This window comes from Panthera leo, chromosome D3 (assembly GCF_018350215.1).
Source record: "Panthera leo isolate Ple1 chromosome D3, P.leo_Ple1_pat1.1, whole genome shotgun sequence".
NCBI lineage: Eukaryota > Metazoa > Chordata > Mammalia > Carnivora > Felidae > Panthera > Panthera leo.
Window position 1 is genome coordinate 7867195 of NC_056690.1, and position 14175 is coordinate 7881369.

Here is a 14175-nt window from a genome sequence, read left to right on the forward strand (position 1 = left end):
CTAGCAAAAAGTAAGCTCCCAACAAACGTTTGAGTGAATTCTTTCTTCTGTAAGACTAAGAAGGAATAGGATATTGACAAAAACAAAACCCAAAAAAAAACAAAAAACAAAAAACCTCACCCATTAGGGAGTAAATAAGGTACACACTCTCTAAATAAGTTCACTCTCTCATAAGTTCACACTTTCTAAATACTTTAAGTTGGGACCTCCTGAAGCTTGAGAGGCATTTTCTGGTTAAACATCATACTTTTTCAATAAATGAGATAAATTATGTGATTAATTTTTTTCTTTGTTTCAAACTTTATATGACACCTTTCTTTCAATTGTGTGCTAATTGTACCAATTGTGGTTCAGGAAAATGTGGTCTGATTGCTAAGGTAATCATAACAGCCTAATACTTTGTATTTCAGAGTCAAAAAGTATTACCCAGGCACATGAGATATTTATTGCAGTTCAATTACTTGCTTAGGATGTCATTAGAATGTTATCTGAGTTGGGTTTTTTTAATTCCCCCCCAAAATTTTATTGAATTCAAAATGGGCTATGTCAAATAATTTCAAAACTTGTCTCAAATTCAAGAAGTAGCAAATGTTTTGTTGTCTACATTTTTTAAAAACCTACTGAATAATCTATTTCTCTCAACATCATGTGTATTCATAAGACAATAGGGTAGAAAGCTAGCTATTTTTATTCTAGCAATGGATTCTCTCAAAGATAAAAAGTCATAGAAGACCATATGAGCCTTTTTGCAAAGTTGGTTAGCAACTTGCTATACTAAGCTATTTCCTATTTTGGAAATTTTCAAACATATAGGAAGTAAAGAGAAGTGAGTGATGAACTCCTTGTATCCATCACCCACTTTTCACAATTCTCTACCTTCTACCACTGTCTCATATCCAGCATTTGTATCTCTGCCCCCACTCCCCACCCATCCCCCATCAGAGTTATGTCACATCATTAGATTAGTGCATGACTGGTTGCCTGGATATGAGCCAGATGAAGGTATCTGAAAATTGGGTCTGATTTGCTTGTTGGGTCGCCTTCACAAATGTAACTATTTTACCCAATGTAATTCATCTTCTTTGTGGCTGTTGCTTAAATTTCGACTTAGAAGACTGAAGGGTTCCCTAACGATCCTCAATTACCCTGTGTGTGCAAATACCAAAGCTGTAGATAGGGCATAAAATCTACTCACCAGTAGAATGAAAAATCATCTCTTCATTGGATTTGCTTGAGCCAGGTCTTATCTGAATCCCAGATGTCTGATTGACTTCTGCTATGGTAAAAATAGTCTCAACAATACTTACTGCATTTTATAGAACTGTCTATGCAGCTGGAGAACAGATGGTTCCACAGAATCATTTTGTCCGGGACTCAGAATCTTTTTGGAATTCTGCTGGTGAATTATTTTGCCAACCTGAACATATAACCCTCTTCCACCTTAAGTATCTCCATCTGTAAAATGGAGATAATGATTATTAACTAGCAGCTTATGTCTTACACTTTGCTGAATGGTTGAAGAATCTGGATGCTATACGTGAAACAGAGCTTTAAACTGTTTTCTACAGAGTAAAACAAACAATGTGGGGCCATTTTATAATTCTCTAAAGTAAAGTTGGAGCATTTTACAGGCTTTCCTCCTCCCCCTTGATCCCCATGAGTAGGCAGAAAGGGGACAGGGTTTTCTTTTCAAGCCTTGGGAAACAGCCACAGAAGGGAGCCTTGGTGCCTGCGGCAAAGTGAGGCAGCAATGAAAACGGGACTAGCTGCCAAATCTTCTATCCAGCCCAGTATTATGCTCGCCTATATTACTACTCTTCTAACAAAGGCGCAGACCTTGTAAAACTAGTTACCTCTTGTCCATTAGATCCACATTCACATATAGACTCTATGGATATTATATACAGCATTGGGGAGACAATTCATCTACCACTGAAATGTGGAGCCAGTACCATTTCCGGCTCGTATTGATATATCATTCGAGTGTATTAAGCACCCGCTATGTGATGCCAAGCACCAAAAAAGAGGGCACATCCCCTCTCCTCATGGAGCTTAAATGGTCAGAATAAAAGAAAATGTCAGAAGTGGTACATTGGTTTCCTGCGGCTGCCATAATCAAGTAACCACAAACTTGATGGCTTAAAACAACAGGACTTATTCTCTCACGGCTTTGGAGACCAGAAGTCCTAAATGAAGGTGTTGGCAGGATTGGGCTTCCACCAAAGCTTCTAAGGTAGTCCTTCTTTGCCTCTTCTGGCTTCATGAAGAAGCCTCTACAGACGGTTCCTTCGTTGTGGTAGAGTCCCTCCAGTCTCTGCCTCCCCGTCTTCATACAGCCTCCTGTTTACGTACTCTTCTTTCTTTCCCCCCCCAGTTTTACTGAGATGTAATTGATACATAACATTGTATTAGTTTTATGTGTACAATATCTCTTCTTATGAGGACACTGGTTATTGGGGTGGGGGATGGATGAAATGGGTGAAGGTGGCCAAAAGGTACAAACTTCCAGTTATAAAATAAATAAGTCCCGGGGAAAAAACAAAATAAATAAATAAATAAATAAATAAATAAATAAATAAATAAATAAATAAGTGAGTCATGGGGATGTAATATACAGCATGACAACTATAGTTAAAAGTACTGTATTGAGGGGTGCCTGAGTGGCTGAGTGAGTTAAGCGTCTGCCTTTGGCTCAGGTCATGATCTGACAGTTTGTGAGATTGAGCCCTGCACCAGACGGCACTGACACCATGGAGCCTGCTTGGGATTCTCTCTCTCCCAGTCTCTCAGCCCCTCGCCCCCAATAAATGAATAAATAAATAAATAAATAAACAAACAAACAAATAAACATTTTAAAAAATTACCATCACAAGAAAAAAAGATCTGTAACTGTATGTGGTGACAGATGTTGGCTAGCCTTACTGTGATGATCATTTTGCAATATATACAAATATCAAATCATGTTGTACACCTGAAAGAAACATGTCATAGGTCAATTATACTTCAATTAAAAAAAAAAAAAAAAAAAGGCAGAGCAGTCATTGGATTTACGGCCCACCCATATAATCCAGGACTATTTCATCTTGAGATCCCTAACTTAATTGTAATGACCTTTTTCCCAAGTAAGGTCACATTTGCAGATTCTGGGTGGACATGTCCTTCCGAGGGCCACCATTCCACCTACTACAAGTGGCAAAACTGCTAAAGAAAGATAAATGTATATTCAGTATTCTACCTTCTCATTCCCCAGTTTTAGGACAAAATTCTACCAAATTGAAGTAATTTTATTCATCATGCCTATGTTAAAATACACTTGGGTGGCTGAGGTAGTTGAGCATCTGACTTTGGCTCAGGTCATGATCTCATGGTTCGTGAGTTCAAGCCCCACATCGGGCTCTGTGCTGTCAGCGTGGAACCCCCCTTCAGATCCTCTTTCTCTCTGCCCCTTCCCCACTGGCGCTCTCTATGTCAAAAATAAATAAACATAAAAAAAAATACACTCCTCTCTCTCTCTCTCAAAAATAAACATTAAAAATTTTTTAAAAATACATTCATGGGGAGCCTTGGTGGCGTCTGACTCTTGATTTTGGCTCAGGTCATGATTTTGCGGTTCCTGAGTTCAAGCCCCACCAATGGGCTCTGTGGTGACAGTGCAGAGCCTGCTTGAGATTCTCTTTCTCCCTCTCTCTCTGCCCCTACCCCCTCACATACTCTCTCTCTCTCTCAAAATAAATAAATAAATAAAAATACACTCATATGTATTTATCTTTTTTTATTGAGATATATTTGATACACAACATTGTATAAGTTTAAGGTGTACAACATATTGATTTGATACATTTACATCGTAATGATTGTTATTGTAGCATTAGCTAACAACTCTGTCAAATAGTTATTTCTTCTAGTCTTGCAAACAATTAAGATCTAGCCTCTTACCAAGTTTAATGTTTATAATACTGTCATTGTCTATAATCATTGTGTTGTGTTTTGGTTCTCTTGGACTTATTTATGTGCTAGTTGCCAGTATATACATTTAAATAACATTTCGGGGCAACTGGGTGGCTCAGTTGGTTGGCGTCGAACTTTGACTCAGGTCATGATCTCATGGTTCATGAGTTCGAGCCCCATGTCCAGCTTTGCACTGGCAGTGCAGATCCTGCTTGGGATTCTCTCTTTCTCCCTCTCTCTCTGCCTGTCACCTGTCCTCTCTCTCTCAAAAATAAATAAACATTAAAAAAAAATTTTAATAAATAAAGAACATTTCTCCCATTTCCCTACCTCCCATCCCTGGTAAACATCATTTGACTCTCTGCTCTTATGATTATTTTTAATTCCACATATGAGAGGTATCATACAGTATTTGTCTTTCTTTCTCTGACTTATTTCACTTAGCATAATGTCCTCAAGGTCCATCCATGTTGTTACAAACGTCTTTTCTAGTTAAAAAAAAAAACAAAAAACTCCATCTCTCTACTCCAAAATCAGCCTCCAGAAACAACCTCTCTTTTTCATCACTGTGACCTAGGGAGGTGAATCCACTACCACAGTTAGAGACTTCAACACCCCTCTCTCAGAAATGGACAGATCCAGCAGGCAGAAAATCAGTATATACAAAAAATCAGTATCCGACATGGTTGAACTCAACAACATCATTAACTAACTGGATATAATTGACATCTGTAGACTACTTTTCCGACAACAGCAGAATATACATTTTTTCTCAAGGTCACAATGGAACATTCACCAACACAAACAACATTCTGGGCCATAAAACACACCTTAACAAATTTAAAGAATAGCAATCATACAGTGTCAGTGGAATTAAACTAGAAACCAGTTAAAAAAAAAAAAAAAGATAACAAACCTCCAGCTTTTCTGGTGACCAGCTCCATCACTAGGCGATCTAGGGCCCCACCTAAGTCATTCATTAATATAAATTCAGATGTGCTCAGAAGGGGCCCCTTAAAAATAACAAAATACAGGGGCACCTGGGTGGCTCAGTGGGTTAAGCATCCAACTTCCGCTCCGGTCATAATCTCATGGCTCATGAGGTCAAGCCCTGTGTTGGGCTCTGTGCTAACAACTCAGAGCCTGAAGCCCGCTTTGGAGTCTGTGTCTCCCTCTTTCTCTGCCCTTCTCCTGCTCATGTTCTGTCTCTCTCTTCAAAAAGGAATAAACATTAAAAAAATTTTTTTAAATAACAAAATACATTCCTATCAGGAAATTCCACTGGTTTGGCTCTGTGCCGGGAACCAGGGACAAAGACCAAGTATATTTCTTATTGTACCACACAGACATTTACCAGTAGACATTAGCAATAGGCCTCAGCTATCTCATTCTGCATATGCTCCTAGGCTAACAATATATGAAAAGTAGATCAAGTCAACTTTTCCCATCCTTATGAGAACTGGTGGCAAGTACTAAGCCTCTTTCCAAAGGTTAGAATAAATGCCTTTATTAAATCCCTCATTGTGTGTGGTGTTATGCCATGCTAACTGATTTCAGAGAAAATTAGCTAAACCTTGTCTCTTCTCTAACAGTTTACAATCCAGGGCATACAGGCTGAAGCTCATTCACACTTACAGACAAACTGGACAGACACAATGGAATACACACATGAAGTCAACTCACGAATGGACAAGATAAACATTTAGAGATGGAGATACCCAGATGGTTGAGATAAAAATAGTTGTCTTGAAATATTCCAATTTCAGGCTATGCAACATGAAAAGTTTTCTGTCTTCTCCATCACCACATTCATGTATCATATAAGAATATATGTGCTGGGGGTGCCTGGGTTAGTCAGTTAAGTGACTGACTCCTGATTTAAGCTCAGGTCCTGATCTCACGGTTTGTGGGTTTGAGCCCTGTGTCAGGCTCTGCACTGATAGCGCAGAACTTTCTTGGGATTCTCTCTCTCCCTCTCTCTCTCTCTCTCTGCCACTCCTCCTGCTCACAACATTGTGAATGTACTAAGTGCCACTGAATTGGTCACTTTAAAATGTTTTCAAGTAGCTGTATGCCCAATGTGGGGCTTGAACTCATGATCCCAAGATCAAGAGTCACATGTTCTACCAACTGAGCAGATCAGGGGCTCCTTCAACTCAATTTTTTAAAAAATAAAATGAACAGGGGCGCCTGGGTGGCTCAGTCAGTTAAGCGTCTGACTTCGGCTCAGGTCATGATCTCGCGGTCCGTGAGTCTGAGCCCCATGTTGGGCTCTCTGCTGACTGCTCAGAGCCTGGAGCCTGTTTCGGATTCTGTGTCTCCCTCTCTCTCTGACCCTCCCCCGTTCATGCTCTGTCTCTCTCTGTCTCAAAAGCAAATAAACGTTAAAAAAAAAAAGTGTTAGATAATAAAATAAAATAAAATAAAATAAAATAAAATAAAATAAAAAAGTCTTTCCTTTCATTCTGGCCTTGTCTAAAGTTTGATAAGCTCTTCATTACAGTATTATAGTATTATAGTATAGTATACATCCAAACTGTTTGCTTTCCCCTAATATATTTCTACTCTCAATGCTTATCTACATGTAGAAAATTATTAGCATAATGTTTCCAATTTAATTTCCTCCTTAATGCTTTCTCTGGAAAAAAAAAAGTGAACTGTAATTTATGTTCTTAGGATAATTTGTACTTGGAAAGTAAGAATCAGATCCAGAAGCTTACCATTTTTTTCCCTATTACCTTAGAGTGGCTGTAGTGAAGAGGTTAGTTGAAAATTTACATTCCAAATGGATTCATTATCAAGAGGGGAAAAAATGAGATGTTCAATTTTCTCTCCAAGACTTGTGCTTGGCACCTGTTTGCCAATAGTATTTTTCTGTTTTAATATTTATACTGAGATTTTTGGAGGGGGAAGGAAAGGCAGGAGTGTTTTTCATTTGTGCAAAAGATATTAAGAATCAGGTATATAGTTTTGAAGGTAATCCTAAATCTATGGGGGAAAAGCCCCTAGGTTTTGGAGTTAGTCTCCACTTTCTCTTTGTCTGCCTACCCTCCCCACTCCTTGCCCATTCCTCAAATCTGGTCTATTCCCTTTTCCACCTGAATGATCCCAGACAAAGAGCATTCAGGAAATATGTTGGAATGAATGAATGAATGAATGAATGAGTGAATGTAGATGTGCCAAATGAGTGTTGAAGACTGTTGCTTCATCAGTTCTGGGGAGGAAGAAATCATTCCAGCTGGGGAGGTCAGGCAAAGCTTCAACTCCAGTATGTCTAGGCTTTGGACCTTGATTTAACCTGACCCATGTGCCTGTCATTTTAGTTGTCCTCATGGCTTCTCCTGCAACACTGAGACAAAGTCACACTTCAGGTAAAACCAGAGAAACTAACTGCCTTCCAAACTAATATCAGACCCCTAGGCTTAAGTATGGGAGTTATTTAACATTCTTCTTGATCAACACTAACTCTTTTGTAATATCTTCCTTCAAAATATCTTCAGGAGATCCCTCTTTCTTTCCACTTCTGTCTTTTAAAGATGATTGATATAAATACTGACTGCTGTTTGTACAAATTTGGAAAACACACACAAATATATATATATGTGCTATAGACTGAATGTGCCCCCCCCCCCCTTCATATATTGAAGTCCTAAAGCCTCAATGTGACTGTATTTGGGATAGGGCTTTTAGGGAGTAATTAAGGTTAAACGAAGTCATAAGGGTGAGGCCCTAATCTGATATGAATGATGGCTGAAGAAGAAGAAGAAGAAGAAGAAGAAGAAGAAGAAGAAGAAGAAGAAGAAGAAGAAGAAGAAAGAGGAGGAGGAGGAAGAGGAGAGATACCCCCATCCCCATCCCGGGCCATGTGAGGAAAGCAAGAAGGCAGCTAGTTGCAAAGCAGGAAGAGTGCTTTCACCAGAGACTCAGTCAGCTGGCACCTTGATCTTGGACTTGCCAGTGTCCAGAACTGTGAGAAAATAAATTCCTATTGTTTAAGCCACTGAGTTTATGGTATTTTGTTATGGCAGCCAGAGCTAATACAACATGTAAGAAGATCTGTATTATTCCAGAATCTTCTTTTTTAAATATTTGTTTATTTGAGAGAGAGAGAGAGAGAGAGAGAGAGAGAGAGAGAGAGAGAGAGAATGCGTGGGGGAGGAGCACAGAGAGAGGGGGACACGGAATCCAAAGAAGGCTCCAAGCTCTGCACTGACAGCAATGAGCCTGATGCAGGGCTCGAACTCATGAGCCCTGAGATCATGACCTGAGTCAAAGTCAGACCCTTAACCAACTGAGCCACCCAGGAGCCCCTTATTCCAGAATCTTTTAACCCAAAGGATAACTGGTAACACCATTTCTTTCCAGCTTTTCTTTTCCTTTCTCACCCAACGGCTACCTTTGTAGTCTTGTATATTTGCCGGCTCATGCTCTCCCTTTCTTCCCAAATTACAGCTCTTTTATTGGACTTAAAATGTTTTCATTGATCAAATTCACCCAACTCTGCCTATACTCAAGGTCTTTCTCATCTGGATTCCTTTAGCACGAGGTCAGAAATCTTGTTCAAATCCCTGCAAGAGCATAAATCCACACTAGTAAATTTCGATATAAAATAAAGTTGTAACAATTTGTGTTGATTAGGAAAATGCCTAAATTAGTGAAAAGTCTGAATTATGATAATTTGAAAGAGTGTGATTTCAGCACATTCGAGTTTGTGCAATCATTCTGAATAAGTCAAACAAAATTCAGGAAAATGGGAAATTTGTGGAAATTTGCTTTTATGAGTAGGTAAATATGATTTCCCTTGGATTCAATAAAAAGTTTATGTTTGGACAGTGCTTTAGTGTTTCAAAAATGCTTTGCCTTTATTATTTATTTTGATACTCAGTCTCAGAAGTAGGGGAGGCATGTATTATATTTTCCATTGTAGATAATAAGAAAGCTAGTGACTGACTTGGAAAGTGTCAAAAGTCACCCAGCTTATCAGTTTTTTTTTTATTTTTATTGTATTTTAATTTTTTAACTTTAATTTTTTAAGTTTATTTATTTATTGAGAGAGAGAGAGCGAGAGAGCATGCATACTCATGTAGGGGAGAGGCAAAGAATCCTGATACAGAGCCAGACGTGGGGCTCGAACTCACAAACCACGAGACCATAACCGGAGCTGAAATCAAGAATCAGACACTTAACCAACTGAGCCACCCAGGCACCCTATTAAATGCAATAATAATAACAGCTAATATTTATTATGGTTTACTAAGTCCTAGGCACTATTCTAGGCACTGTATATGTGTCTTATAATAACCCCTGAGGTTTGTACTGTTTTTATTCCCATTTTATGGACAAGAAAATGGAGGCACAGAGGATTAAGTGACTCACCCAAAGCCCCATGATATTAAGTAGTGGGGCCGGCTTCCAACCTAGGCCATCTGAGTACAGAGCCCACATTTCTAACCAGTTCTGAAATGTGGTAGGCTCACCACAGATATTTCAGAAGGGCAGAGATGTTTGCTATATTTCACATAGATTAGGAGGAACCTATTATGGCCTGGTTTGCATGGTTCATTTACCTAGAATTGCATCCCATGCAGGAAGAGAAGAATCCTCAGAACTGATTGTCCAAATAAATGCAGGATCTACGTATTCTTTGTTACTGATGTTTGGCTGTACTCCATTCGTACTTACTCTGCATTTCTGATAGCCCACTTGCACTCATGTGACAATTTTGTTTTCCCAGTTAGATTGCAAGCATCGAGGTGCAGATCTTTTTTTTTTTAATTTTTAAACGTTTATTCATTTTTGAGAGACAGCATGTGAGTGGGGGAGGGGTAGAGAGAGAGAGGGAGACCCAGAATCTGAAGCAGGCTCCAGGCTTTGAGCTGTCAGCACAGAGCGCAATGCAGGGCTCCAACTGTGAGATCATGACCTGAGCCAAAGTCGGACGCTTAACCAACTGAGTCACCTGGGCACCCTGAGGTGCAGATCTTAATGTCTGGTTTCTTGCCATTCAATATATCGCTGTGTTTAAAATTGTTTTTTTACCCTATTGGTTGAGAGCAAACAAGGTAGGAATTAGGAAATCAAGAATCTGAGCTGTATTCTGCCACCAAATAGCTGAGTGACCTCCAGGCCTTGGTTTCAGCATCCTCTAGGTCTCAAGTTAATTTTGAGAAGATCACCAGCAAGTAGCTTTTGTTAGAAAATGCAGAGCCCATACACTTTTTTTATTGTGGTAAAATTCACATAAGATTCACTTTTTTTTAAAGCCATTTTAAAATGCACAATTCAGTGACATTTAGTATATTCACAGTATTGGGCAGCCATCACCACTGTCTAGGTCCAGAACATTTTCTTTTCTTTTTTTTTTTTTTTTTTTAGGTTTATTTAAGTAATCTCTATGCCCAATGTGGGGCTCTAACTCACAACTCTGAAATCAAGAGTCACATGCTTTTTCTTTAAAAAAAAAAAAAAGTTTGGCTGTTTTTTTTTTTAAGTTTCTTTACTTTGAGAGAGAGAGAGAGAGAGAGAGAGAGAGTAAGCCCAATCAGGGGAGGGCCAGAAAGAGAGAGAGAATGCCAAGCAGGTGCAATGCTGTCAGCACAGAGCCCACCTCAGGGCTCGCTCCATCCCACAAACCGTGAGATCATGACTTGAGCTGAAATCAAGAGTTGGACACTTAACCCACTGAGCCACCCAGGTGCCCCTGGAGTCACATGCTTTTCTGACTGAGCCAGGCAGGCACCCTTGTCCAGAACATTTTCACCTGGATATGGAACATCCAGAAAGTAGATTCGTGGTTGGCAGGGATGTGCGAGAGGGGGGAATGAGGAGTGACTAATTAATGAGCATAAGATTTCCTTTTGGGGTGATGAAAATGTCATTGAACTACACACTTAAAATGGTTAATTCCAGGGGTGTCTGGGTGGCTCAATCTGTTGAGTGTCTGACTCTTGATTTCAGCTCAAGTCATGATCCCGGAATCATGGGATTGAGCCCCCGTGTTGGGGTCTGCACTGAACATGGAGCCTGCTTAAGATTCTCTCTCTCTCTCTCTCTCTCTCTCTCTCTCTCTCTCTCCCTCTGCCCCTCTCCCCCACTCACATGCACTCTCTCTTTCAAATAAAAAGAAGTGGTTAATTTCATGTGATATGAATCTCACCTCAATTTTTTTAAAGGAGAGAAATTAAATATAGCCTTATCCGATCAGTGGCAAAGCACTTCAAATGTAGACAGAGATGATTTAGATCAGTTAATGGGACAGACTCTATATGAGACACAGCCTGATGCCCCTGTTATATTTACCACACTGTACCCTGAGTTTTTAATAGCGGAGACCAGTCAGGCCATTCATCAGCTTTGTGTGATGGGACCTTACTTCTCAAAGTGTGGTCAGAGGACCACCAGTCTTAGCATCACGTGGGAGTTTGTGTGTCTTTCAGAATCCTGGATTGCTTCCAACCACCTGAATCAGAATCTGTTTTTTACTGAGATTTTCAGGTCATTTGGATGCACCTTAACGTTTCAGAAGCACTGCTATTGGAACACTGGGGTGGTTCAAACTATCCTACTTTTGGCAACTCAATAGATATAATTTGACTTTTCTTCTGAAGATGCATTGAGGCATGATTATTTGCTGAACTAGTTCTCAGCAGTCTTTCATTAGCGTTCTCCCCTTAAGGCATTGGAAAATTTATTCGCCATCAAAAGACTTACCCATTACTTTTGATGAACTTAGCTTTGGGAAAGAATAAGTCTTGACATTCCAAATCACCTACCAGGGGCTAGAAAAAGTTAGTGTAGCTTCCAAATCAGCAAAGGAGATTGCCTTTGTATGTGAGATGTGGCTGAGTATATTCAAGGAGTGACATGTTTTGGAGTCCCACTTCTTTTTTATTATTATTACATTTATTTATTTTTGAGAGACAGAGAGAGACAGAGTACAAGTTGGGGAGGGGCAGAGAGAGAAGGAGACACAGAATCCGAAGCAGGCTCCAGGCTCTGAGCTGTCAGCACAGGGCCTGACTCGGGGCTCAAACCCACAAACCGCGAGATCATGACCTGAGCTGAAGTTGGACGCTCAGCCAACTGAGCCATCTAGGTGCCCCTAGAGTCCCACTCCTGGAGTGGATTCTAATTGGGTGGTTTTAAAGGTGCTGTTCCTTGGCCTGACGTACCCTGCCTCTCCTCTGTGATTTGGATCTGTCTGTAGCATTTGCTCAGTATTCTACACTTGAAAATCAAAAGATACAAAGTCAACACAATGACAACCATATTCTTCTCTTTTTTTAATGTTTATTTATTTTTGAGAGACAGAGAGAGAGAGAGAGAGAGAGAGACAGAGTGTGAGCAGGCGAGGGGCAGAGAGAGAGAGGGAGACCCAGAATCCAAAGCAGGCTCCAGGCTCTGAGCTGTCAGCACAGAGCCCGATGCGGGGCTCGAACTCACGAACCATGAGGTCATGACCTGAGCCGAAGTCCGATGCTCAACCAACTGAGCCACCCAGGCACCTCACAACCATATTCTTCTGACTAATTTTATGGAAAAATTTGCTTGATTTAACTTTCTGTTAACAAAGACCCAATCATTAGCATATTTGACAAATATTTATTATATGCCAATTACATATATATATGCATATAATTCTGTATATGTATAAATTGTGTGTGTGTGTGTGTGTGTGTGTATATATATATCTCAGATGCTGCTATGCTATGCAGCCATGACCAAAATAAGGGAAATATGCCCAAGTGACATAGAAGTTATCACTGGGTTGTGAAATGATAGCCAATTTTATTTCTTCTGTTTTGTCCTTCTTATGTTTTTCAAGTTTTCTACAATCATGTATTATTTTTATAATCTGAAAAAAATATATAGTTATGTAAACTTAAAAAAAATAAATCCAGGGTCATGCCAATTCAATATCAGTTCAATTTGAAGGTGGGGTAGTGATGTTTAAAGCTGTTAAACTATTATGCTTTTGTTAAAGTTTTTTTATTGCAAAAACTACTTCAGTACTATATATCCTGATCAGGCTAACAAGGTGAGGTATTAATACGTACCTGACAAGACAATTAAAAGTGGAGATTGACCCAGGGTGCCTGGGTGGCTTAGTTGGTTAAGCGTCTGACTCTTGGTTTCAGCTCAGGTCATGATCTCATGTTCGTGGGCTGGAGCCCCACGTGGGATTGAACTCTGTGCTGACAGCTGGTAGCCTCCTAGGGATTCTCTCTCCCTCTTCCTCGGCCTCTCCCCTGTTCAGGGGTGCTCTCTAAATTAATAAATAAATAAATAAACATGTTTAAAAAATTGGAAATTGATCTTATGGCTCTTCCCTGTGTGTGCAACAAGGAACTAGGGACAGATTTTTCATGTGTGCCTTATGGAACCCAGCCCACTTAATTTGCAATAACAATACACCTGTATAAATACACAGATATGCAGTCAAAATGATTGCAAAATTAAATAAGATACACTTCTGAAAAATTAAACGCGAATGATTTTAAAAATCTTTTAGGGACGCCTGGGTGGCTCAATTGGTTGAGTATGTGACTTCGGCTCAGGTCATGATCTTACAGTTTGTGAGTTCAAGCCCCGCCTCGGGCTCTGTGCTGGTAGCTCGGATCCTGGAGCTTGCTTTGGATTCTGTGTCTCCCTCTCTCTCTCTGCCCCTCCCCTGCTCATGCTCTGTCTCTCTCTCCAAAATAAGTAAACATTAAAAATTTTTTTGATTAAAAAAAAAAAGAATAGATAGCCACTGTTCTTTATTTCTAGTCCTCCTAGACATCTCCTTTGGTATCCATCAGTTTTTGCCAGGACTGGTCAGAAGCATCAGTAAACATAATGCGCCTGATAAAAAGGATGATGTTAAAAGTGTTAAAATTCCCAAATCCAGTTTTCATTTCCTTATACTAATGTGAATCCCAGTTTAGGGAGAATTCTAAATTTCTTCTGCTGATTGAAGACTTATCAATAATGCTGTTGTCTATGAGATATTGATTGGGTTGAACAACAGCTTTCCTGAATGCCTGTCCCAAGGGCCATACCTTTCTAGAGGCTGATAGCGGATAGCCAGTCTATAAACACGTCCCATAGATCAGTCTACTTTTCATATACTCTCTGAACAGATGAATCTCATCATTTCTCTAGGATATTGGCTTTCTTCTCTGAAACCTTTCTTTCTCCTTAAAGATGTTCATTCTTTAATTCATTAATTGACAAAATGAAAATACT